Here is a 26078-nt window from a genome sequence, read left to right as displayed (position 1 = left end):
TGATATATTTTTAATGACAAATTTCATTAAGGAATAAATATACTGGGAAGCAGTAGTTAGTATACCTAGTTCACTAAACAGGCTTCTGCAGGATGTTCTTGAGTTCACGCCACATATAACTCTTACTGCACGTTTTTGTGCCCGGAAATCTTTAGCTTGGCTTGATGAATTACCCCAAAAAATAATCCCATATGACATTATGGAATTAAAGTAAGCATAGTATGCCAGCTTTTTCATTTTTATATCCCCTATGTCTGACAAAATTTGCTTTGAACAGAGATTTGTTAAGACGCTTCAGCAGTTCTGTGGTGTGCTCCTCCCATTTGAATTTATTATCAAGCTGTAATCCCAAGAATTTAACACTGTCCACTTCTTCTATCTTTTTGTCATCGTATGTTAGACATATAATCGTGGGACACCCCTTACAAGTTCTGAACTGCATGCAGTGTGTTTTTTCAAAGTTTAGTGACACGGAATTGGCTAGGAACCAGTGATTAATGTCCACAAATATTTTATTAGCTGTTCTTTCTAAGACTACACTTGATTTGCTATTTATTGCAATGTTTGTATCATCGGCAAACAAAACGAACTTGGCATCTGGTAATGTTACTGATGAAAGGTCATTGATATACACAAGAAAAAGTAAGGGGACCAAAATGGAACCTTGTGGGACCCCACATGTAATTAGATCCTGTTGTGGCAGTTTTGGAATCTTTGGAAGAAAGTCTACGCTCAGTAGCTCGGAAATACCCAGATCATGCAGACGACTTTAACTCACCGAGTGCAGACTGGGACATAATTGGACAGAATTTGGCACGATAACTCTCAGGAGGACATCCACCAATTCTGTCAATCAACGCCAAACCGACTAACTGCTTGTGTAAGGGCCGGAGGTGGACAAACGTGTTACTGACTTGCTGAGTTTGTTGAGCTCATCCTCTGGAATGAATAATAATTTTTCTGAAATTTTAATCATGTGGTTGTCTGTACATGTACATCGCATCTACCAATTTCTGTACATAACTTGTCAATTTCTTTTTCAGTTTAGGGTGTAACTAGGCGAAAAGTGAATGTCGATATATTTAGTCGATTGCGGTATGCTCAGGGCCGTTTCTACCTTTAGGCAAGACTATGTGGCCGCCTAGGGCGGCAACATTTTAGGGTCGACAAAGGGCAGAAAATTAATTTCAAATCAAACAACGAAAAAGTTGAGCAAATGAGGAGAGAAAAATGAAAAACAGGAAAACTTAAATCACCGAATACTTTAACGAAAGTAAATACGTTCCCTCTACCTTCTTAAAAACGAAAGCAGCCGCTATGGATACAGAGTACAAAATGGAAACATACATGAACTTGATTCGTCGAATGTGTGAACTGTATCATGACTATCCAGTAAAAGTAGGATGAATGTCAATCATACTTGTCATGAAATAGGTATAACATAAGAATAAAGTACTGCGATTCGGAGTATTACTTTTGATATATTTTAAATATTACTCATTTATTTATTTATTTTATTTTTTGAGTTCTGTAGATCCATTTGAGAATATATCTCTGGATATAGAACGAGTTAAATTTTGACAAATATGAGGCAACACATAAAAACAGGGCTACATTTTGATTTTGTACTGAAATTTCATTCTGCTTCTGCAAAGCAAAAAATCTGAAGCCAAAAATTTATTGTACAGGAGAAGGAATATTCGAAGTTCAGTAACTTTGCATGCGGAAACAGTTTTTTAATGATCGGTATGCCTCCCATCAATACAACATAGCTGGCCGGAGTGGCCGAGCGGTTCTAGGCGCTACAGTCTGGAACCGCGCGACCGCTACGGTCGCAGGTTCGAATCCTGCCTCAGGCATGGATGTGTGTGTTGTCTTTAGGTTAGTTAGGTTTAATTAGTTCTAAGGTCTAGGGGACTGATGACCTCAGAAGTTAAGTTCCATAGTGCTCAGAGCCATTTGAACCAATAAAACATAACCACATCTTTACGTGTCCATTTTATTGCAATTAAATAAAATAAGTAATCGATTGAAAATTTGGTTGCACTGGTATATTCAGTTGAGTTCTATTCGGAAATATTCAGCAGATTCTCCTATTATGTCGGAAAATTTCGAAGATTTGAGGACCAAAAATAAGTTTTGAAGGAATCAGGGACAAAGCATGAAAATTGAGAACTGTGCCAAGAAAATGAGGAAGTTTGCTTACCTTAGTTTAATTATTGAATCTGTAAGTGTAATAGGAGATTTTCGTTGTTGTGCAATTGGATGTTGGTCGTGGTGGCAAAGGGAGGGGGGGGGGGGGCTTATCAAGGATACTGATGGCAGTAAAAAAGAGGATATCATTTTCAGTTGTCGTCTATGGCGGCAAAACACCTAGCAACGGCCTTGGATTTGTTTGAGGTCCTAGCTGCCTCGCCCAGTATTGTTCAGATATTTCCTGTCTCTCAACCGGCGTAAACAGACAGAGAAGCTCCTTCCACTGTGACTGCGTGGTTGAGCGTCTTCTCTCTGTCCCTACCAGCAACCATGTTGCGCGTAGCGAGACGAGACTCGCTTTGAGATATTCGCAGCGTCAGTGAGGCCATCTGGCGCGAGAAAGCTGCAGCTGTTTCCCCCCACCCAGTGTCCAGTCACATTACAGCGGAAGACATTCGGGACAAGGTCACCATCTGATTCAGTTGTGGGCAGGAAGCTCCTGTTGATGCGTTGAGAGAAGCAGCGACGCACATAGCGTGTTTCTCCAGAAAAGGTTTGTGGCGTCATGCACGAGAGCTGCCCTGTTTGTTTGTTGCGCGACCTGCGTGTTCTCAAGACTATTGTGCTACGGTGGCAACCACTCATTGCGTCTGACTGTTTGCCCACAATAAGAGTTCACATCACCATCCGGGAATCCAGATTAGCGTGTTTCCTGATTTTCTCCTCAAAAGACGTACGCCGGGATGATTTGTTTATATCTAACGCGTGCGATTTCCCGCTTAGTCCCTCTTACGTTACGAGTTTTCCAACAGTCTCTAGTGACCCACTAGCCGAGGGAACATATTCTAAATCTTAGTAGTTCCGTCATATGAGACTTTACAGGATTCTAAACAGCGCCAGTTTACGTCGAATACTTATTTTTAGGTACTTGACGACAGACAAAAATCTACTAAGGGTATCTGGAGGTGTCCAGTGTCATGACAATATACAAGAGTTAGTGGGAAAATGATTTCACCAATTCCAACAGCTTTGAAAATCTAACTTTGCAACACAGATTAGAAGAAGTTGAAGGACTATTACCACTCTCTAAAGGAAAGACAACTGTCACAAAAATAATCAATGCTTATGAGCGCGAAGTGGTAACAGTTTAGAGATGCAAAAACAAAATGTGCGCCTTACAGCTGGTAATGTCAAACCTTTTGTAAACGCAGTGACGCAATGTGCAAAAAACACAGAGTGCATCGGATGTAAAACACCGAATTTGGTCTGGCGAGACCATTATTGCACTGTTCGTTATTGGCATTGGACGACGTGTTTACTCGTGGAGAGAGGAACACCGATAGAAGCGTAACAATCCACACTGTTTCCTGCTAATTACGGAGCATTTTTCTGCTTTTCATGTGGTGAATTTCAGTATGTCCTCTAAGGAAATTAAGATTCAAACTGTTGTGGATGTCTCAGATGACTGTACAACATATTAGGGATATTGACCGCCTGCTTTATCCTGTTCGGGAACACATCTGTGACACAGTTGTTGAGAATATACAAGATCAGTCCACGTTTGGAATCGCATTTTTGCCAAACATTACTTGTGGAAGTACATTGTCAGAGACTTGTAACTGCACACTTAGCTCCTCTTCTTGCCAAAATTAGATTCACTAGGCAATGCAGATCCTTTCTCCTTCTACTACTGCATGTCTAAAAATTGAACTTTTTGAATCATTGCTAAAAAATAATAAATTAACTTTGCCATAGTTATTGTGATTATTATTTCCAAATTGTTATATGGGTGCCATCTCTGTGTTGTCGTTGTCCAGTCGTCGTCAGTTGTTTATAAAATCATGTTGATAATTATTTCTTTAGGTTCGTCTAATCACAACCGGATAAAACACATTTTTCGTGCCATATGCGCTTCGGCTTTATTATTTGCAAGGCATCTTCAAGGCCGTAGAATAATACTCGTACACATTTTTGTATATACTATTTTGATTTACATTTTTGACATTTTATACTGAGATTATGAACAGTTCTGGCACTTTCTATAATATTAAGCAAGTAACCTGGCGTTACAGGTTGTCTAACAGCTTCCAGGAGCAAAAACGATTTTATCTTCAATATTTCGTATAATTATTCACCGAAATTAAAAAAAAAAATCGTTACCTCATGGAGAGTTATATCTTATGTGAAAGGTTCAACACAGTACAACCATTACCGTTAGAAACTATGTTTGTGTCTTGAAGCAGTTCAACTTACTGCACAGATATACCTACATTACATACATCCAGTATTTGAAAATGAGAACGCTTTTTAAACTTACAACAAACTTTACACACAATTTTAAACGTTTTCTGCCTTGCACGCTTAACGTCAAATTTTTAACGCATTAACTCTTTTGTAAAGTAATCAGACGTTCGAAACTGAATTACAGATGGTAAGTCGATTCTTTAAAAAATCGGGGATTTACTGATTTATTTATAATAAAGGATCTTATAAAATGAATCGCATTCTGTTCTTCATGGATAACCGTATCATCTGCAAAAGCATAGCGTCCTCTGCTCTAGATACCTCATTACGTTTGTCGTCTGGATACGTTCTAAGATTCTACAACAAATGAGCGTCAGGATATTGTACGGCAGTTTTGTGAATGACTCCTGCTACCCGTCTTGTTCCTGTAACGGATAAAACCTGTGCTTTCTTTCAACTAATTGGCACGATTTCCTTGTTCGAATGATCCATGGTAGACTATGGGTACTAGAGGGCTAACTAGCCACAAAGTATAGAATCTGATAGGGCTTCCATAGGGCCCTGGAGCTATTTTAAGTTTTAGCGATTTCAGCCGTTTCTCAACAACAGTGGCACTAACATCTATATCACTCATTTTTTTAGTGGAGCGCAAATCAAACTGAAACAAAACCGTTGGATTTTCATTTTGTAAAGGACCATTTTAAAATGGTCTTAAGCGTCTCTGCTTTCGCTTTAATATCCTCAACTTCAGTCCCTGTTTCGTCTATGAGTATCTGGATAATGAAGAAACGTAAAGATTGTACTTGGCGTGTGACTTCCTGATTCCCTTGTCTCCCTTTCCATTTAAGTCGGTTAAGACATGTCCACACGCTCCCTCTTTCCTCGTATACAATCACAGACGCACGGAAATAAAAGGGCACGCACAAAAATTTACGGGAAGAGCGCGATACACACAGCGATTATCTTGACTATACGTTGCCTCATTGCGCAAGCAGTCCGCCTCTGCTAGAGAGCTTGTGCTGCGTTTATTGTGATAATAATGCGGCAGGAAAAACGCAAGAGCGACTGTAGGTAAAAAAAAATGGCTCTGAGCACTATGTGACTTAACTGCCGAGGTCATCAGTCACCTAGGACTTGGAACTAATTAAATCCAACTAACCTAAGGACATCACATACATCCATGCCCGAGGCAGGATTCGAACCTGCGACCGTAGCGGTCGCTCAGTTCCAGACTGTAGCGCCTAGAACCGCACGGCCACTCCGGCCGGCGACTGTAGGTAAAGAAGTATCTTAATAACGGAGCCGGTCACAGCGAGATTTTAGATTTTCTGTTTGGGAAACTGCAGCGATAAGGTTGGCAATAACATTCCGTTAGCTGGCAATCGGCGACTCATATACCCCTCTGAACTATTTATTTTGCATTTCAGAACGAAGAATTTCGGTGAATATTCCTGTAAGTGAGAAATACTTAAGGAAGGTTCTTAGTCATTACGTGAAGATTAACTATCTTTGAATGTGTCATTTGTATTTTATTTTGTAAAAAACGTTGTTTACAAAACTTTTTGTCATGAAAATGTAAATTAACATCCTCAGACTCTTCACTCAACAAGTTTGGTAATTTCATAGACGCCAGAACCCACAAGAACGGAGGCTATGTTTCTCAACTCCGTATTTTTTGCGTCACACTGTCCTTCATTTATGTTTCTAGTAGTTTATGGAAGAGCTGCACATACCTCATTATTTCTTTTGTTCAAATGTTAGGCTCGTCAATTGTTGTGCTATTAAGTCACCACAGCACGAATATTCATTTACAATTTTCAAACGTACTTTTGATAAATTTCTTGCTTTTTTTTCCTCTGTTTTCCTATTCGAAACTTATTGTGTCTTACACTGAAGCGTCAAAGAAACTGGGGTAGGCATGTGCTTTCAAATACAGAGATATGTAAACAGGCAGAATACGTCGCTGAGGTCGACAACGCCTATATGAGAAAAAAAAAAATGGTTCAAACGGCTCTGAGCACTATGGGACTTAACTTCTGAGGTCATTAGTCCCCTAGAACTTAAAACTACTTAAACCTAACTAACCTAAGGACACCACACACATTCATGACCGAGGCAGGATTCGAACTTCCGACCGTAGCGGTCGCGCGGTTCCAGACTGAAGCGCCTAGAACCGCTCGCTCACTCCGGACGGCGGGTGTATGAGAAAACAAGTGTCCGGCGCAGTTGTTAGATTGGTTACTGCTGTTACAATGGCATGTTATGAAGATTTAATTGAGTTAGATCGCGATGTTATAATCGGCGCATGAGCGACGGGACACAGCATTTCCGAAGTAGCGATGAAGTGGGGATTTTCCCGTACGACCATATCATGAGTGTACCGTGAATATCAGGAATCTGGTAAAACATCAGATCTCCGGTAGCGCTGCGGCCGGAAAAAGATCCTTCAAGAACGGTACCAATGACGACTGAAGAGAATCGTTTAACGTGACAGAAGTGCAACCCTTCCACAAATTGCTGCAGATTTCAATGGTGGGTCATGAACAAGAGTCAGCGTACGAACCATTCAACGAAACATCGCCAATAAGGGCTTTCGGAGCTGAAGGCCCACTCGTGTACTCTTGATAACTGCACGACACAAAACTTTATGCCTCGCCTGGGCCCGTCAAGACCGACATTGGACTGTTGATGACTGGAAACATGTTACCTAGTCGGACGAGTTTCAAATTGTATCGAGTCGATAGACGTGTAGCTGTATGCAGACAACCTCATTAATCCATGGACCCTGCATTTTAGCAGGGCTCTGTTCACGCTGGTGGAGGCTCTGTAATGGTGTGGGGCATGTGCAGTTGGAGTGATATGGGACCCCTGATACGTCTAAATACGACTCTGACAGGTGACACGTACGTAAGCATTCTGTCTGGTCACCTGCACCCATTCTTGTCCATTGCGCATTCCGACGGACTTTGGCAATTCCAGCAGGACAAAGCGACACCCCAACACGTCTATAATTGCTGCAGAGTGGCTCCAGGAACACTCTTCTGAGTTTAAACACTTCCACTGGCCACCAACGTCTCCAGACATGAACGTTATTGAGCATATCTGGAGTGGCTTGCAGCGTGCTGTTCAGAAGAGATCTTCACCGCCTCGTACTCTCATGGATTTCCAAAAAATATGTTCAAATGTGTGTGAAATCTTATGGGACTTAACTGCTAAGGGCATCAGTCCCTAAGCTTACACACTACTTAAACTAACTTACACTAAGGACAAACACACACACCCATGCCCGTGGGAGGACTCGAACCTCCGCCGGGACCAGCCGCACAGTCCATGACTGCAGCGCCCCACATGGATTTACAGACAGCCCTGCCTGATTCATGGTGTCAGTTCCCTCCAGCACTACTTCAGACATTATTCGAGTGCATACCATGTGGTGTTGTGGAAAAAATGAATGCTCGCTGGGGCCCTACACGGTATTAGGGAGGTGTACCAGTTTCTTTGGTTCTTCGGTGTATTCTTTAAAGTAACATGATAGTAGGCTTTTTATCTGATACTTGAAGCTCAGGGCATCCCATCTCAAATTTTTATTCAAGTAGCCTTTAGAAACGGCATCCCATACGACTTTTCTTTGTGTGTAATCATCTACTGTATAAATTTAAGCGTGCTTTCTTTGGAGTTAACATACATTACTGCACACAAATCTCTTCACAGCTTAACTTCAACACCTACACAACCAAACAAACATGCGTCCCAGCTGCCAGTCGCTTGCTAAAAAGCGTCAAAATTCGCACCAAAGACGGGAAGCAATGCGCCTTCCGCACGACCTGCGTTTACAGGAAATTAAGCGTGCAAAAATGTGCATCGTGTTGACGCATCTGTAGTGTACCTAGTTGGTGATGATGACGCTGCCCTTTCAGTTGGTGTCCACGAAGTTTTCACGTGGAGGGAATGTTGCCAGCCACATTACCCAAGCAGGTACATCAGTTCAGCAGCAACAAACACCACTATTATGACCAGGTGAAACTACGATCGTCTCGACATAATTGCGGTTTCTTTGGTTGCTCTGGGAGAATGTTGATCGGAACTACAACATACGAAATATTAGTTCACTTTATTATATGAATACATGAAATGATTTAGTTAATTTGATACAGGGCTTTGCCACAGGAGTGACTGATGATTTACTACTGTCATTGACTATTGAAGCATCACTTGATGCATAGAATTAAAAAAGTGTTCTCTTGAGGCACAATATTTAACATTTACAAAAGTACGTTTCCACCTGAGACTCGAATAACTCTTTAGTCCTACCCGATGGTGCTGCCTGCTTCATCTGAGGCCACGAACTGGCGCAGAACACTTCCATGCTCGGCTCTGTATTGACCACCTCGCGAGGGCGCTGCTGTGCTGAGAGAGAGGGCGTTCTGGACGGCAGTGAAACATCGCTAATATATTGTGGTATCGATGTTGGCTGCCGACTTGGGTGTGGCGCTGCAATCTTTGGACGATGCCGCAACCACATTGCCCTGTGATTAGGCCGGTATTACACTATCGTATTTCTTTGACAAAGAAATCATATCATATTTGTTTGACAAGGAAATATGATCAAATATTCATCAAATTTCTTTGACAAAGATCTTTGACGCGGCGCGAAAAAGGGGTATTACATTGTTGTCATATTTTTCGTTAAATTTCAATATGGCGAACAACAACCAGTTATGCACTGCAGTTGCTTATACCACAATTGCGTTGTGTGTATATTTGGAAGAAAAGCAGCGGAAGAAAAGGAAACATGCTTGGGTGAAGCTATGGTTATTACGTCGAGATGATAAAAGCATTCAGCAAAATTTGTTACGGGAGCTGCAAATGGAGGATGTGAAGTCTTACATAAATTACTTATGAATGGATGGGAGTGCGTTTCAGTAATTGCTCAGTAAAGTGGCTTCTCACATTACAAAACAGAATACTCACTTGAGAAACGCTATACGTGCAGAAGACAGGCAAACTGTGCCACTGCGATTTCCTGATACAGCAGAGAGCTACTCTACTTTACAACGCTGCACTCGAATAACACGGTGCACATTAACCAATGCAGTTCCAGAAATATGTGAAGCGGCTTATAAAGCCCTGAAGGGGAATATCTGAAGCTAGAGAAATATCTAGTACACTATATGGGCAATAAGAACTATTTTTATATTTGAATAATTTAATTAATAGAATTAGTGTTTGTACAACTACAAAATTAATAGAAAGTACAAAACGGATGAAGCGCTTTTTGACTTGTGGCATCCAGAGTTCACAAATAGACAAATTAGAATGGAAAGCTAAGATTTTTTTTATTTTAGAATGTGACCGCTTCCTCTATTGGGGCTTGCTGAAAAGCTGCCTGCTGCCTGCATGATCGTGTGATAACCCATACGCTGGTATTACACTATCATATTTCTTTGTCAAAGTTGATATGTCAAATAAGTTTGATGGCGTAATAGGGCACTTTGTCACATGTCGCCTGTCGTCAAATAAATATAATCAACTGTAGGGCCTCGCCGTAGGTTTGATTATAAAAGTCGTTCGTCTTCTGTTCACTGCAATGTGAAATGTAACCGCCTGGAGCGTTGCGTCGCTACAGCTTGTCAGTTAATGAGCATTTCACTCTCATTTTAAGTATATGGCCGAAAGAGTATATGGCCGAAAGAGTCAGCCTTCAGGAATTGTGAAACGAACCCTGTCGTCCAGGACCGTATGCCACAAAGAGCGCATATTCGCCACGAGATGGGGTAATTCACAGGCGTCTATTGTGCTGAATCAGGCCTAAGCGCTTAGTGTGTGAGTGAAACAGACGAGAACCTATGTCATAGGAAAACCCCGTAGAAGCTGTCTGTGGACAGGGAGACGTAGCAGTATTAAGTATGGGGGACCTAAGGTCGGCCATAAAGAAAAACGTTTATGGAAGCTGTTTAATACTGTAGTAATTCAGGGAATCAAGCCACAGTAATTTTAATCTGCCTCCCTCCATAAATTTTCATGGTGATCCCAATAAAACTTGAATATTGATCATATTTATAATACTTTTAGATTTACTGTTAAAGCCAAATTAAAAAGTCTTGTAACAAATAGCTGAATGCTAAAATCTGACCACTTTGGTCGATATTAACGATCGACATTTCATATAGAAGCGCATCATTAAAATGACAAATGTTGTAAATATCGACTCTGTAAATTTATTTGTTTAAAAGAAAAAGTAAATTTAAATTATCAGTATTTTCAGTTAAGCATCAGATCATCATTTCCTCCACACAAAACACATTGAACGATGGCAGCATGACACCTTATTGGAGCATTAAGCAATAGAATATTTGTTGTAAAGATTAGTGCATAATACCTACTTTTGTTCTTTATTTATTTATCAGAAAGCACATTGGTGCAAGGCTACTATCCATGACACTCAAAGTTAAGAAGGAAATTGTACTGGTTTTATGTAAAAGAATTTAACGTTTGTTATGTAATGGATATTATTGTTACTTTATTTAGATCGTGAAAGTGGTCGAGCTTTGATTATTTAAATATCTTAAAATGTACAGTAATGTAGAATAAGCTGTAGCCAATGAGATGGACGGCTTCAGGAAAGGGAACTGCCCTACTCAGTTGAGCGAGGATGTTCGGAGAGTGGGAAACGCTCCCGGGGACGGGCGGAGGGACAGTGCTGGTGGAGACGCGAAAGCGGACAGTCGGTCTTTAGGCAGCTAGGGAGCGAAACGACTTAGAAAATTTCGCACTGCGTGGTATCGCGGGACTTAAGTCTCTGAGCGGTGAGCAGCCGCGCGCCTGCTGTGAACTTTTCGTGTAGTTAACGAGGTGGAGTACTGGGCTTGTAATTCGCGATGAGATTGTGAATGATCGAACTGTGTCAAATGGATATGCGCTCGAGTCAGTAGTAATTCTAAATACGACCACTACCGCTATTAGTCTGATTTCTGAATAAACATTATTCTAACCAAATCGCAAATGTGTGACCTACATCATTTATGGGTCGTTAATTTACCTCCCGATATTATTATTACTGTTGTTATATGTTATATTAACGTTGTATGTTTCATACAATGTCGGAAACTTGCCATCAGCCAGACAATTTAACCAAACCGGCACAAGTGTCTGATTTAGAGCGTGTAATGCGACACGTGCGGTTCAACCCTAAGACGAATTTGAGCCAAGACATTTCGACGAAGGGGAACCGCATGTGAGCCAGAACGCCTTTGGGATGTTAGCTCCCAAACCATTTGACGCCTGTATCATGTGTTTGTAAACATGACCTGAGAGTTGTAGTGTTCCTTCGACTCTTTTTTTTTTTTTTTTTTTTTTTTTAGTAAATTTGCGTCGACTAGAGTGGGGGTTGAGCAAGGGGCAAAGCGTATGCAATTAATTGTGTGTTGACAGGCAGGTGGAAAATGTTGCAGGCGACTTCATGTCCACAATCACAGCTATAGCCACCCACCTCTACATCTGGAAACATCCAGGCAGCTTTCCAGCAAGCCGGATTAGAGACTGCGGTCACACTAAAATAAAAAATTCTTTCTTAGCTTTCCATTCTACTTTGTCTATTTTTTAACTGTGGATGCCACAAGTTGAAAAGCACTTCACCTGTTTCGTATTGTTTTTATTAATTTTGTAGTTGTTGGAACACTAATTCCATTAATTTCATTGTTCAAAAATAAAAATAGTTCTTATTGCCCATATAGTGTACTAAACATTTATTTACCTTCACATATTCCCCCTTTAGTGCTTTATAAATCGCTTCACACGCTTCTGGAATTATTTTTGTTAATATGCAATGTGATATTCGAGTGCTAGAGTAGCACTCTCCTGTATCAACAAATGGCAGCGTCACAGTTTGTCTGCCTTCTGCACAAATAGCATTTTTCAAGATAGTATTCTGTTTTGTAACATGAGAAGCCACTTTGCTGAGCGAATACTGAAATACACCTTCATCCATTCGTAAGTAATTTACGTGTTAAGACTTGACTTCCTCCACTTGCAGCTCTCGTAACAAATTTTCCTGAATACTTTTACTGTCTCGACGTAATACATATGGCTTCATCCAAGTATGTTTTCTTTTTTTTCCGCCGCTTTTCTTCCAAATTCACGCACAGTGCAACTGTACTAGCAACTGCAGCGCATAACAACAAACTGTTGTCCGCCATCTTGAAATTTGACGAAAAGTGTAATACCCCTTTTTAGCGCCACGTCAAAGATCTTTGCCAAAGAAATTTGACGAATATTGGATCATATTTCTTTGAAAAAGAATACCTGCCTTAACAGTGTATATTTTTCTGTTGCATCAACTACTACTTGAATCAACCGAAAAACTCTACTTCAGAGGGGAAGGACGCGAGATTATGGTTTAACGGTTCGCCGACGGCAGGGTCATTGGAGATGGAGCGCACACTTGGAGTGGTAGGGAAGTATATCCAGAGGGCGAATGGTGGCGGTTGCGGGAGCGGGCGACTCTTGTTTTCGGTGCGTTAGGCTTTCCGGCGTCTCGCACTCCCTGTAAACCACGTGATGCTCGCCGCCCGCCCATTCCGGCAGTGACGTCATTCGCGGCACGTGGTCAGCACGCAGATCCGTCTGCTGGCCTTGCAGCCGCTGCTACTCCTTCAAATAGCTCCTCATTTGGCCCTATAAGGCTGAGTACTCGCCCTTCCACCAAGGAAAAATCCTTTGCAGCAACGGTAATCGAACTCGGGGCCTCCGCGCGGCAGTTTGAAATGCTCACCACTCAGTTATTTTTATGTGTATTTTATTTTCTTGAGGGCCTCCATATCTCTCGTGTAGCCCACCGTACTCTCTCACCAGAAACGCATTCGTTGGCGTTGGCACATGCCTAACAAACCGTCTTCTCAATAAGTTTCGTTAATACATTCTGCGAAACTGAAATTGTTCTTGAAAACAAAAGTTTCCAAGATCGCTTAAATACCGTTTACTGGATAACCGGTTTCAACGCAGTAAAGGTGCCATCATCGGATTTGAATGTAGCTTAACTTTTATAAACCATTTGGGTATAACGATACACGAGGCAGACCAGCTGATATAAAATCACTGTCACAAAAATAAAAAATGTCGAGCAGCAGTCATGTACTAAATAGTTTTAATTTTTTGGATGTGTGGTCCGCCAGTTATGCAAACACGGCCAATACAAGTAACTGCAAATCAAAAAGATGGACAAATAGTTTTATCTTGTGACTTCGGTTTTACATATCTGATGGAAAAGAATGACCACTAGAGCAGTTGTTTTTTATTTTTGTGGCAATGATTTTATATCAGATGCTCTGCCTCATGCATCGTTATGTCCAAATGGTTTATAAATGTTAGGCTACATTCAGATCCGATGATGGCACCTTTAGTGTGTTGAAACCGGTTATCCAGTAGACAGTATTTAAGCGATCTTGGCTTCTGAATTATTTCTACAACAGAGTGATCGCCCCACTACACAATACGTGTTCACTGCGTCAAGCCTCTATTTTTCTCCGAAACTGAAACTCTTCTAGACTCAAGAAAGTAGAATGTTCTTGTCTGAGTAAAAATGTTCTTTTAAACTGAAAATCCATTGGGAGACTAAAGTCCTCATGCAAATTAAAATCTTTCTCCAATCTAAAATCTTCGGGAAAAATTGTACTCCTTTTGTGAATTAAAATCTTGTTCTAAGCGTGAAATACACTGAGGTGACAAAGTCAAGAGATACCAATATGCACACATACAGATGGCGGTAGTATTGTGTACACAGCGTATAAAAGGGCAGTGCATTGGTGGAGCTGCCATTTGAACTCAAGCGATTCGTGCGAAAATATTTTCGAGTTGATTATAGCCGCACATTGGGAATTGACAGACTTTGAACGCGAAATGGCAGTTGGAGCTAGCCGCATGGGACATTCCACTTCGGAAATCGTTACGGAATTTACTATTGCGAGATCCACAGCGTCAAGAATGTGCCGAGAGTACAAAATTTCAGGCATTACCTCTCACCACGGTCAACGCAGTGTCCTTCAGGATTCACTTAACGACCGATGGCAGCGCAGTTTGCGTTTAGTTGTCAGTGCTAATAGACAAGCAACACTGAGTGAAATACATTCCTGGAAATTGAAATAAGAACACCGTGAATTCATTGTCCCAGGAAGGGGAAACTTTATTGACACATTCCTGGGGTCAGATACATCACATGATCACACTGACAGAACCACAGGCACATAGACACAGGCAACAGAGCATGCACAATGTCGGCACTAGTACAGTGTATATTCACCTTCCGCAGCAATGCAGGCTGCTATTCTCCCATGGAGACGATCGTAGAGATGCTGGATGTGGTCCTGTGGAACGGCTTGCCATGCCATTTCCACCTGGCGCCTCAGTTGGACCAGCGTTCGTGCTGGACGTGCAGACCGCGTGAGACGACGCTTCATCCAGTCCCAAACATGCTCAATGGGGGACAGATCCGGAGATCTTGCTGGCCAGGGTAGTTGACTTACACCTTCTAGAGCACGTTGGGTGGCACGGGATACATGCGGACGTGCATTGTCCTGTTGGAACAGCAAGTTCCCTTGCCGGTCTAGGAATGGTAGAACGATGGGTTCGATGACGGTTTGGATGTACCGTGCACTATTCAGTGTCCCCTCGACGATCACCAGTGGTGTACGGCCAGTGTAGGAGATCGCTCCCCACGCCATGATGCCGGGTGTTGGCCCTGTGTGCCTCGGTCGTATGCAGTCCTGATTGTGGCGCTCACCTGCACGGCGCCAAACACGCATACGACCATCATTGGCACCAAGGCAGAAGCGACTCTCATCGCTGAAGACGACACGTCTCCATTCGTCCCTCCATTCACGCCTGTCGCGACACCACTGGAGGCGGGCTGCACGATGTTGGGGCGTGAGCGGAAGACGGCCTAACGGTGTGCGGGACCGTAGCCCAGCTTCATGGAGACGGTTGCGAATGGTCCTCGCCGATACCCCAGGAGCAACAGTGTCCCTAATTTGCTGGGAAGTGGCGGTGCGGTCCCCTACGGCACTGCGTAGGATCCTACGGTCTTGGCGTGCATCCGTGCGTCGCTGCGTCGGGTCCCAGGTCGACGGGCACGTGCACCTTCCGCCGACCACTGGCGACAACATCGATGTACTGTGGAGACCTCACGCCCCACGTGTTGAGCAATTCGGCGGTACGTCCACCCGGCCTCCCGCATGCCCACTATACGCCCTCGCTCAAAGTCCTTCAACTGCACATACGGTTCACGTCCACGCTGTCGCGGCATGCTACCAGTGTTAAAGACTGCGATGAAGCTCCGTATGCCACGGCAAACTGGCTGACACTGACGGCGGCGGTGCACAAATGCTGCGCAGCTAGCGCCATTCGACGGCCAACACCGCGGTTCCTGGTGTGTCCGCTGTGCCGTGCGTGTGATCATTGCTTGTACAGCCCTCTCGCAGTGTCCGGAGCAAGTATGGTGGGTCTGACACACCGGTGTCAATGTGTTCTTTTTTCCATTTCCAGGAGTGTAACAGCAGAAATCAATGTGGGACGTACGACGAACGTATCTACAGGTTCAGTGAGTTGAGATTTGGCCTTAATGGGCTGTGGCAGCAGACGACCGACGCGAGTGTCTTCGCTAACGGTGCGACATCGCCTGCAGCTCCTCTCCTGGGCTCGCGACCGTATCGGTGGGGCTCTAAGACGACTGGAAGACAGTGGCCTGGTCAGATGAGTCCCGATTTCAGTCGGTGAGAGGTGATGGTAGGGTCCGTGTGTGGCGCAGACCCCACCAAGCCACGGACCCAAGTTGCCAATAAGGCACTGTGCAAGCTGGTGGCGGCTCCATAATGGTGTGGGTTGTGTTTATATGGAACGGACTGGGTCCTCTGGTCCAACTGAACCGATCGTGACGGAAAATGGTTATGTTCGGCTACTTGGAGACCTTTTGCAGCCACTCGTGTTATTCGTGTTCCCAAACAACGATCGAATTTGTATGGATGGCAATGCGCCACATAACCAGGCCACTGGTGTTCGCTATTGGTTTGAAGAACATTCTGGACAATTCGAGTCAATGATCTGCCCACGCAGATCATCAGTTATGCATCTAATCGAACATTTACGGGAGGTAATCGAGAGGTCAGCTCTTGCACACGATCCTGCCCCGGCAACATTTTCGTAGTTATGGACGGCTATAGAGACAGCACGGCTCGATATTTCTGCAGGGGCCTTCAAACGTTTTGCTGAGTCCACGCCGTGTCGAGCTGGTGCACTACACCGGGCAAAAGGAGGTCCCACACGATACTACGAGCTGTCTCATGACTTTCGTCAATTTAGTGTAAAACAAAGCATCCGGAGAAAATCCTTTCCGATCTTAGACTGTGCCAACTATACGGCGTAAGTTTTGTCGGTCTATGCAGCAGTCCTCTTCAGAGGGGCTAAACTGCTGGGTGTTCTCGACATATATTGTTGTCATGTGACAACTGACGTCAGTTTCCTGAACGTTATTGGTCTGTTGGAAGTCAAAATGTATCTAGAGTGATGACTATCGCGTCTTACTACCATAACAGGTGACTAGGAGGGAACTTCTTGCTACTGGACAGCCACCCTTCCGCAGGGCCGGCCGGAGTGGCCGAGCGGATCTAGGCGCTACAGTCTGGAGCCGCGCGACCGCTACGGTCGGAGGTTCGAATCCTGCCTCGGGCATGAATGTGTGTGTTGTCCTTAGGTTAGTTAGGTTTAAGTAGTTCTAAGTTCTAGGGGACTGATGACCTCAGAAGTTAAGTCCCAGAGTGCTCAGAGCCATTTGAACGTTCCACAGGCCAATGAGATATAAGAATGTGACGACGGATGTCACGTGATAACCGAAATAACACTGTGATTACAAGAAAGACTGTCGCCTGAGTCCATCAGGTTAGACTCCCTTGAAGGGGACTGCAGCAAGGCGTTCGAAACATTGCCTGTAGCACTTTTCTCTTCACGGACAAGCAAACTGTTCAGTTCCGCCTGAAGTATTGGTATATTTCTTCCGGTAGGTTTAGTTCCACATTACCAGCGATGTACAGTGCTACGGACGGGTTTATTGATGAGAGATGGCCGACGCGCACCTCGTGTATGCGTTCGCTCAGTGCCGTCAGCAAGACAGTGGCGCTTGCTGGGCTGTTTCCTGAGCGACGAGATAAAAGTGTACGCTTTTCTTCTGACTGTTGTTTGCGTTACTGTGTGGTTTGCGTCACACGTTCTGGTGATCGCATATTACAGGCTCTTTTTATTGTGAAAATGTGTCTTAGAAATGAAGGTAATTGTAGTCACAAACAGAGTAAATGATGAAACTTTCTGGCAGATTAAAACTGTGCGCTGGACCGAGACTCGAACTCGGGACCTTTGCCTTTCGCGGGCAAGTGCTCTACCACTGAGCTACCCAAGCATGACTCACGATCCGTCCTCACAGCTTTAATTCCGCCAGTACCTCGTCTCCTACCTTCCTCCAGGCTGTGGCTAAGCCGTGTCTCCGCAATATCCTTTCTTCCAGGAGTGCTAGTTCTGCAAGGTTCCTAGGAGAGCTTCTGTGTAGTTTGGAAGGTGGGAGACGAAATATTGGCAGAAGTAAAACAGTGAGGACGAGTCGTGGGTAGTGCTTGGGTGGCTCAGTGGTAGGGCACTTGCCCGTGAAAGGCAAAGGTCCCGAGTTCGAGTTTCCGTCCGGCACACAGTTTTAATCTGCCAGAAAGTTTCATACGAGCGCACACTCCGCTGCAGAGTCAAAATCTCATTCTAGAATAAATGATAATTACGTTGTTACTATGTAACGAGTCTCTGGGGACCAGGGGTCCCTTATGCCAAAAAATACTCGGATAAAACATTAATGAGGAACCTCCGAAATTTTGTGGAACGCGTCAGGGTTCATCGAGTACTATGACGCTCGCGCTAAGGTGCCCACCGAGTGGGGCGTCGCGGTGGTTAGCACACTGGACTCGCATCTGGGAGGACGACGGTTCAAACCCGACTCCAGCCATCCTGCTTTAGGTTTTCCGTGATTTCCCTAAATCGCTTCAGGCAAATGGCGGGATGGTTCTTTGTAAAGGGCACAGTGGACTTCTTCCCCTAATCCGAGTCGGCCGTTGTGGCCTAGCGGTTCTAGGCGCTTCGGTCCGGAACCGCGCTGCTGCTACGGTCGCAGGTTCGAATCCTCCCTCGGGCATGGATGTGTGTGATGTCCTTAGATTGGTTAGGTTTAAGTAGTTCTAAGTCTAGGGGACTGATGGCCTCAGCAATTAAGTCCCATAGTGCTCAAAGTCATTTCAACCATTTTGGACCCTAATCCGATGGGACCGATGACCTCGCTGTTTGGTCCCCTCCCCCAAACGAACAAACCAACCAGCTAAGGTGCCTCCATCGCAGCGCAAACGAGCTGGAAGGTGAAGGAGGATCTTGTCGCAGGGGTGTTGCTTTCGTCGATCTTGAATGCGGTACGTGCGACTTTGATGCGTTGTGCCGTAAGAACTGAAAAAAAGGGTAGAATGGAATCCGCGGATGGAGAAAGCGCGCAGTAAATATTCCTGATCGGACCGATCACGCACTCTCTGAAATTCTAAAAAGCTAATGGCGCTGGAAGCGTCAGCTTGCTACGCCACGTAAACTAAGTATCTGTAGCGGACCGAGACATTCATCAGTGATCGAGCTCCAGCCGCGCTGAATTGCTGCGGACCAATAGCATTCGATACGGAGGGCTTCATCCTGTTGAGAGCGTCACCGACTTTAAATCATTGTTGACGTCAGTGATTGGCCGAAACGTCTTTAAAGGTCGAAACGTTTGCCGTTTTGTGGATAAAACTGCAGTTCCTCGGGGGAAAACTGCCAGGCGAATGTTGTGATGTGGGAACTTCTTTAACATCCCCGTCACGAATTCAACAAAGAGATTCCTGAGGCGCACATTCGTTGATGTTGTTGTTGTGGTCTTCAGTTCTGAGACTGGTTTGATGCAGCTCTCCATGCTACTCTATCCTATGCAAGCTTCTTCGTCTCCCAGTACCTACTGCAACCTACATCCTTCTGAATCTGTTTAGTGTATTCATCTCTTGGTCTCCCTCTACGATTTTTACCCTCCACGCTGCCCTCCAGTAATAAGTTGGTGATCCCTTGACGCCTCAGAACATGTCCTACCAACCGATCCCTTCTTCTTGTCAAGTTGTGCCACAAACTTCTCTTCTCCCCAATCCTATTCATTACCTCCTCATTAGTTATGTGGTTTACCCATCTAATCTTCAGCATTCTTCTGTAGCACCACATTTCGAAAACTTCTATTCTCTTCTTGTCCAAACTATTTATCGTCCATGTTTCACTTCCATACATGGCTACACTCCATAAAAATACTTTCAGAAACGACTTCCTAACACTTAAATCTATACTCGATGTTGACAAATTTCTCTTCTTCAGAAACGCTTTCCTTGCCATTGCCAGTCTACATTTTATATCCTCTCTACTTCGACTGTCATCAGTTATTTTGCTACCCATATAGCAAAACTCCTTTACTACTTTAAGTGTCTCATTTCCTAATCTAATTCTCTCAGCATCACACGATTTAATTCGACTACATTCCATTATCCTCGTTTTCGATGGTATACATCAGCAATTCCCCCTCACCGGGTGTTCCTGCCGTGAACCTGGTTTAAGAGTAGAGTACGATTCACCTGGTGTGAACAGCCCGATCATGGTTTTACTTTTGAGCTTAGTATATACAGTACGGTGATGACTGAACGTTTGTGCAAAATCGAGACTCGAAACCTAATTGGCTACTTATACCGAGCAACCAACGAGTACTGACTCAAGCTTTCACTGTCGCTGATGTTTCCAGCTGATTTCCGAACACTGCTATCAGAGGTTCTCCCGCTGAGTATGTCACAACAGAATAGAACGGATGAGATGTTTATATTTTCCCACCTCCGCGTTGCAAATGTTTTTTTGTGTGAAATGCCCAGTCGATGCGCTGTTGTTTTCGAGTCAATTCTACCAACATTGAGAGTTGTTCAGTTCTCGGGGCTTTGTAAAATTCCTGGATTCATGTCTCGTCGCTGTGCAGCCTATGAAAAGGATTGCCGAAGACTCCCAAATAAATTCCAAAGTACAGTGCAGTTTTAATAAATGGTTCAAATGGCTCTGAGCACTACGGGACTCAACTGCTGTGGTCATAAGTCCCCTAGAACATAGAACTACTTAAACCTAACTAACCTAAGGACAGCACACAACACCCAGCCATCACGAGGCAGAGAAAATCCCTGACCCCGCCGGGAATCGAACCCGGGAACCCGGGCGTGGGAAGCGAGAACGCTACCGCACGACCACGAGATGCGGGCGCAGTTTTAATACCAACATATTTCCAGGACTCTGGTGTCCGAGCCTGGTGAACTGCACCGGTTACATCACATGTACCCAAAGTTGACATCAAACGACATAGAGTTCACAACAATCAACAAACGAGTCAGCTTACAATACATTCGCTCGCAACCCTAGCCAAAAAACGAATGCCTCAAGGCGCCTGCGTGACCTCTATTTATACTTTTCTTAACAATTACCTACAATGAAAATTACAATTTTATGTAAAATCACAATTAAAAGTTAAACCGAATATGAGCTACAAATTGCTAAAATTTTACAATCTCAGTGCTGAACAAAGTGAACCTATTTTCAACTTAGTTACAAGTTAATATAACATTTTCTGACTAATTATGTAACAGGTAACAATCACATTTCTAAATTTGTTTATAACAAATCAACTAGTGCCTGAATTTTAGTACTAATATATATCGGAGACTCAATTAACATGCTTTATTTATATGTTCTATTTAATTTGCTGTAGTAATTTTATACTGATAGGTTTACTGGTACATCCTGACCATGTGCTGCATTTCTTTCGATTAATTACAGTATTAATCTCACATTTATATTATGTTTCTCACATAAGAACAATGTTAATCAGCAAAGCATCGTTTTCGAATTGTGTGTGTGTGAAATCTTATGGGACTTAACTACTAAGGTCATCAGTCCCTAAGCTTACACACTACTTAATCTAAATTATTCTAAGGACAAACACACACACCCATGCCCGAGGGAGGACTCGAACCTCGGCCGGGACCGTTTTCGAATTATATGTACACTGAAATGTATGTAATTTGGAAACAGATCACTTTACAATTGAACAATTAGGACTGGTGTTTATCTTTAATGCTCTCCGAGGGGTTCTGATCGGTAGCAATGAGATACAGTAATATTTCACGGAGTAGAACAGCATCGCTGACTGGGTGAAAAGAACAAATGAGTGGACCACCGTGGCTTGGCTCTCTCTGCCACAAGAGATATATGACGTGATTCAGGTCAGCTGGTCACCTGAGAGGTTTTCGGAACGTTTCAGATACCGTAATTTTGTTTTCATCCACATTAATTATGAGAAAGTTCTCACTAAACGACGTACATTCTCTTTCCATAGCTATATTAATCGTAGAGAAATTGGTATCAAATTCGCTTTTTAAAATGTTTCCACAGTAATTTCCACTCCTGGTTCCGTAACTCTAAAAGACTTGAATTCAACGGCGTTTTACTCTTCGCTATCCAGTTAAAATTTATCTATTTTGGAGACGACGCCGATCGCTGTTTGATGCGCTAGTTCGTGTCTTGCTGCCGGCCTTGGTGGCCGACGGTTCTAGGCGCTACAGTCTGGAACCGCGCGACCGCTACGGTCGCTGGTTCGAATCCTGCCTCGGGCATGGATGTGTGTGATGTCCTTAGGTTAGTGAGGTTTAAGTAGTTCTAAGTTCTAGGGGACTGATGACCTCAGAAGTTAAGTCACATAGTGCTGAGAACCATTTGAACCATTTTTTGTCTTGCTGTCGCGCACTTCCTCCTGCTTAGGAAACTGGAGCAAATTCGTTAGGTTCTTTTTGCATTTGAGGTGATCTACGTCGGGCCTCAAAGTGGCTTATGGAGGCACAATTAATTCATGGGCGGTTTCTTAGAAAACAAAAACAGCGATTTTCTACCGTTTTGTCGTACCAGAACAGAGCCGCGGATATCGAGACGGCTATGCACACAGCAGTTGGGTGAAATTTATACGATATATTCCTAAGATCCAGGCTCGAACAACCTTGAAAATTTTCTTAGTATCTTCATCCGTTTCCGACATACAAAGGTTCGAAGTTGCCCTACTTGTACACATAAAATACGCACATAAAATCCGGTATGAGGCTAATTCTAGATACTAAATAACCGCAGCAAATTTCTCAAATTTTATCGGTGTATTCCCTAAGCGATGTACCCGTGGTGTAGGGGTAGCGTCTTTGATTCATAATCAAAACGTTTTCGCTCCCGGGTTCGATCCCCGCCACTGCCTAAATTTTGATAAATAATCAGTATTGGCGGCCGAAGACTTCCGGCATAAGAAGTCAGCCTCATTCTGCCAACGGCCTTGTCAAAGAGGGCGGAGGAGCGGATAGAGGTTCAGGGCACTCTCTTGTCCTAGGGGTGGGAAATTGCCCCTAAAGGCGGAAGAATCAGCAATGATCAACGACATGAGGATGCAGAAGGCAAAGGAAACCACTGCATTAAAGACACGAAACGTGTATCCACAGGACATGTGGCCTGTATTTGAAGAAGTGTCATGATGATCTCTCCATTGGCAAAAGATTCCGGAATAGTCCCCATTCGGATCTCCGGGAGGGGACTGCCAAGGGAGAGGTTACCATGAGAAAAAGATTGAATAATCAACGAAAGGATAACGTTCTATGAGTCGGGGCGTGGAATGTCAGAAGCTTCAACGTGGTAGGGAAACTAGAAAATCTGAAAAGGGAAATGCAAAGGCTCAATCTAGATATAGTAGGGGTCAGTGAAGTGAAGTGGAAGGAAGACAAGGATTTCTGGTCAGATGAGTATCGGGTAATATCAACAGCAGCAGGAAATGGTATAACAGGTGTAGGATTCGTTATGAATAGGAAGGTAGGGCAGAGGATGTGTTACTGTGAACAGTTCAGTGACCGGGTTGTTCTAATCAGAATCGACAGCAAACCAACACCGACAACGATAGTTCAGGTATACATGCCGACGTCGCAAGCTGAAGATGAACAGATAGAGAAAGTGTATGAGGATATTGAAAGGGTAATGCAGTATGTAAAGGGCGACGAAAATCTAATAGTCATGGGCGACTGGAATGCAGTTGTAGGGGAAGGAGTAGAAGAAAAGGTTACAGGAGAATATGGGCTTGGGACAAGGAATGAAAGAGGAGAAAGACTAATTGAGTTCTGTAACAAGTTTCAGCTAGTAATAGCGAATACCCTGTTCAAGAATCACAAGAGGAGGAGGTATACTTGGAAAAGGCCGGGAGATACGGGAAGATTTCAATTAGATTACATCATGGTCAGACAGAGATTCCGAAATCAGATACTGGATTGTGAGGCGTACCCAGGTGCAGATATAGACTCAGATCACAATATAGTAGTGATGAAGAGTAGGCTGAAGTTCAAGACATTAGTCAGGAAGAATCAATACGCAAAGAAGTGGGATACGGAAGTACTAAGAAATGACGAGATACGTTTGAAGTTCTCTAACGCTATAGATACAGCAATAAGGAATAGCGCAGTAGGCAGTACAGTTGAAGAGGAGTGGACATCTCTAAAAAGGGCCATCACAGAAGTTAGGAAGGAAAACATAGGTACAAAGAAGGTAGCTGCGAAGAAACCATGGGTAACAGAAGAAATACTTCAGTTGATTGATGAAAGGAGGAAGTACAAACAGGTTCCGAGAAAATCAGGAATACAGAAATACAAGTCGCTGAGGAATGAAATAAATAGGAAGTGCAGGGAAGCTAAGACGAAATGGCTGCAGGAAAAATGTGAAGACATCGAAAAAGATATGATTGTCGGAAGGACAGACTCAGCATACAGGAAATTCAAAACAACCTTTGGTGACATTAAAAGCAACGGTAGTAACATTAAGAGTGCAATGGGAATTCCACTGTTAAATGCAGAGGAGAGAGCAGATAGGCGGAAAGAATACACTGAAAGCATCTATGAGGGTGAAGATTTGTCTGATGTGATAGAAGAAGAAACAGGAGTCGATTTAGAAGAGATAGGGGATCCAGTATTAGAATCGGAATTTAAAAGAGCTTTGGAGGACTTACGGTCAAATAAGGTAGAAGGGATAGATAACATTCCATCAGAATTTCTGAAATCATTGGGGGAAGTGGCAACAAAACGACTCTTCACGTTGGTGTGTAGAATATATGAGTCTGGCGATATACCATCCGACTTTCGGAAAAGCATCATCCACACAATTCCGAAGACGGCAAGAGCTGACAAGTGCGAGAATTATCGCACAATCAGCTTAACACCTCATGCATCGAAGCTGCTTACAAGAATAATATACAGAAGAATGGAAAATAAAATTGAGAATGCGCTAGGTGACGATCAGTTTGGCTTTAGGAAAAATAAAGGGACGAGAGAGGCAATTCTGAGGTTACGGCTAATAATGGAAGCAAGGCTAAAGAAAAATCATGACACTTTCATAGGATTTGTCGACCTGGAAAAAGTGTTCGACAATATAAAATGGTGCAAGCTGTTCGACATTCTGAAAAAAGTAGGGGTAAGCTATAGGGAGAGACGGGTCATATACAATATGTACAACAACCAAGAGGAAATAATAAGAGTGGACGATCAAGAACGAAGTGCTCGTACTAAGAAGGGTGTAAGACAAGGCTGTAGCCTTTCGCCCCTACTCTTCAATCTGTACATCGAGGAAGCAATGATGGAAATAAAAGAAAGGTTCAGGAGTGGAATTAAATTCAAGGTGAAAGGATATCAATGATACGATTCGCTGATGACATTGCTATCCTGAGTGAAAGTGAAGAAGAATTAAATGATCTGCTGAACGGAATGAACAGTCTAATGAGTACACAGTATGGCTTGAGAGTAAATCGGAGAAAGACGAAGGTAATGAGAAGTAGTAGAAATGAGAACAGCGAGAAACTTAACATCAGGATTGATGGTCACGAAGTCAATGAAGTTAAGGAATTCTGCTACCTAGGCAGTAAAATAACCAATGACGGACGGGGCAAGGAGGACATCAAAAGCAGACTCGCTATGGCAAAAAAGGCATTTCTGCCCAAGAGAAGTCTACTAATATCAAATACCGGCCTTAATTTGAGGAAGAAATTTCTGAGGATGTGCGTCTGGAGTACAGCATTGTATGGTAGTGAAACATGGACTGTGGGAAAACCGGAACAGAAGAGAATCGAAGCATTTGAGATGTGGTGCTATAGACGAATGTTGAAAATTAGGTGGACTGATAAGGTAAGGAATGAGGAGGTTCTACGCAGAATCGGAGAGGAAAGGAATATGTGGAAAACACTGGTAAGGAGAAGGGACAGGATGATAGGACATCTGCTAAGACATGAGGGAATGACTTCCATGGTACTAGAGGGAGCTGTAGAGGGCAAAAACTGTAGAGGAAGACAGAGATTGGAATACGTCAAGCAAATAATTGAGGACGTAGGTTGCAAGTGCTACTCTGAGATGAAGAGGTTAGCACAGGAAAGGAATTCGTGGCGGGCCACATCAAACCAGTCAGTAGACTGATGACCAAAA

At 43.5% G+C, this 26078-nt stretch overlaps 1 protein-coding gene and 1 non-coding gene across 2 annotated transcripts in view; one reads left to right on the top strand and one right to left on the bottom strand.

Annotated features, from left to right (window-relative positions):
• Positions 1-2636: 2636 nt before the first annotated feature.
• LOC124544773 (UDP-glycosyltransferase UGT5-like) overlaps positions 2637-26078 on the top strand; it is a 133748-nt gene continuing 110306 nt past the window's right edge. The window contains exon 1 of the mRNA XM_047123451.1: positions 2637-2749. The gene's annotated coding sequence lies outside the window, so the exon portion shown is untranslated. The remainder of the gene's footprint in view (positions 2750-26078) is intronic.
• Trnas-cga lies at positions 17805-17878 on the bottom strand. The gene has a single exon. It is a non-coding gene; the product is annotated as a tRNA-Ser (tRNA).

This window comes from Schistocerca americana, chromosome 8 (genome assembly GCF_021461395.2).
Source record: "Schistocerca americana isolate TAMUIC-IGC-003095 chromosome 8, iqSchAmer2.1, whole genome shotgun sequence".
NCBI classification, from domain to species: domain Eukaryota; kingdom Metazoa; phylum Arthropoda; class Insecta; order Orthoptera; family Acrididae; genus Schistocerca; species Schistocerca americana.
Note: the sequence above shows the minus strand (reverse complement) of the source record. Positions and strands in the feature narration are given on the sequence as shown.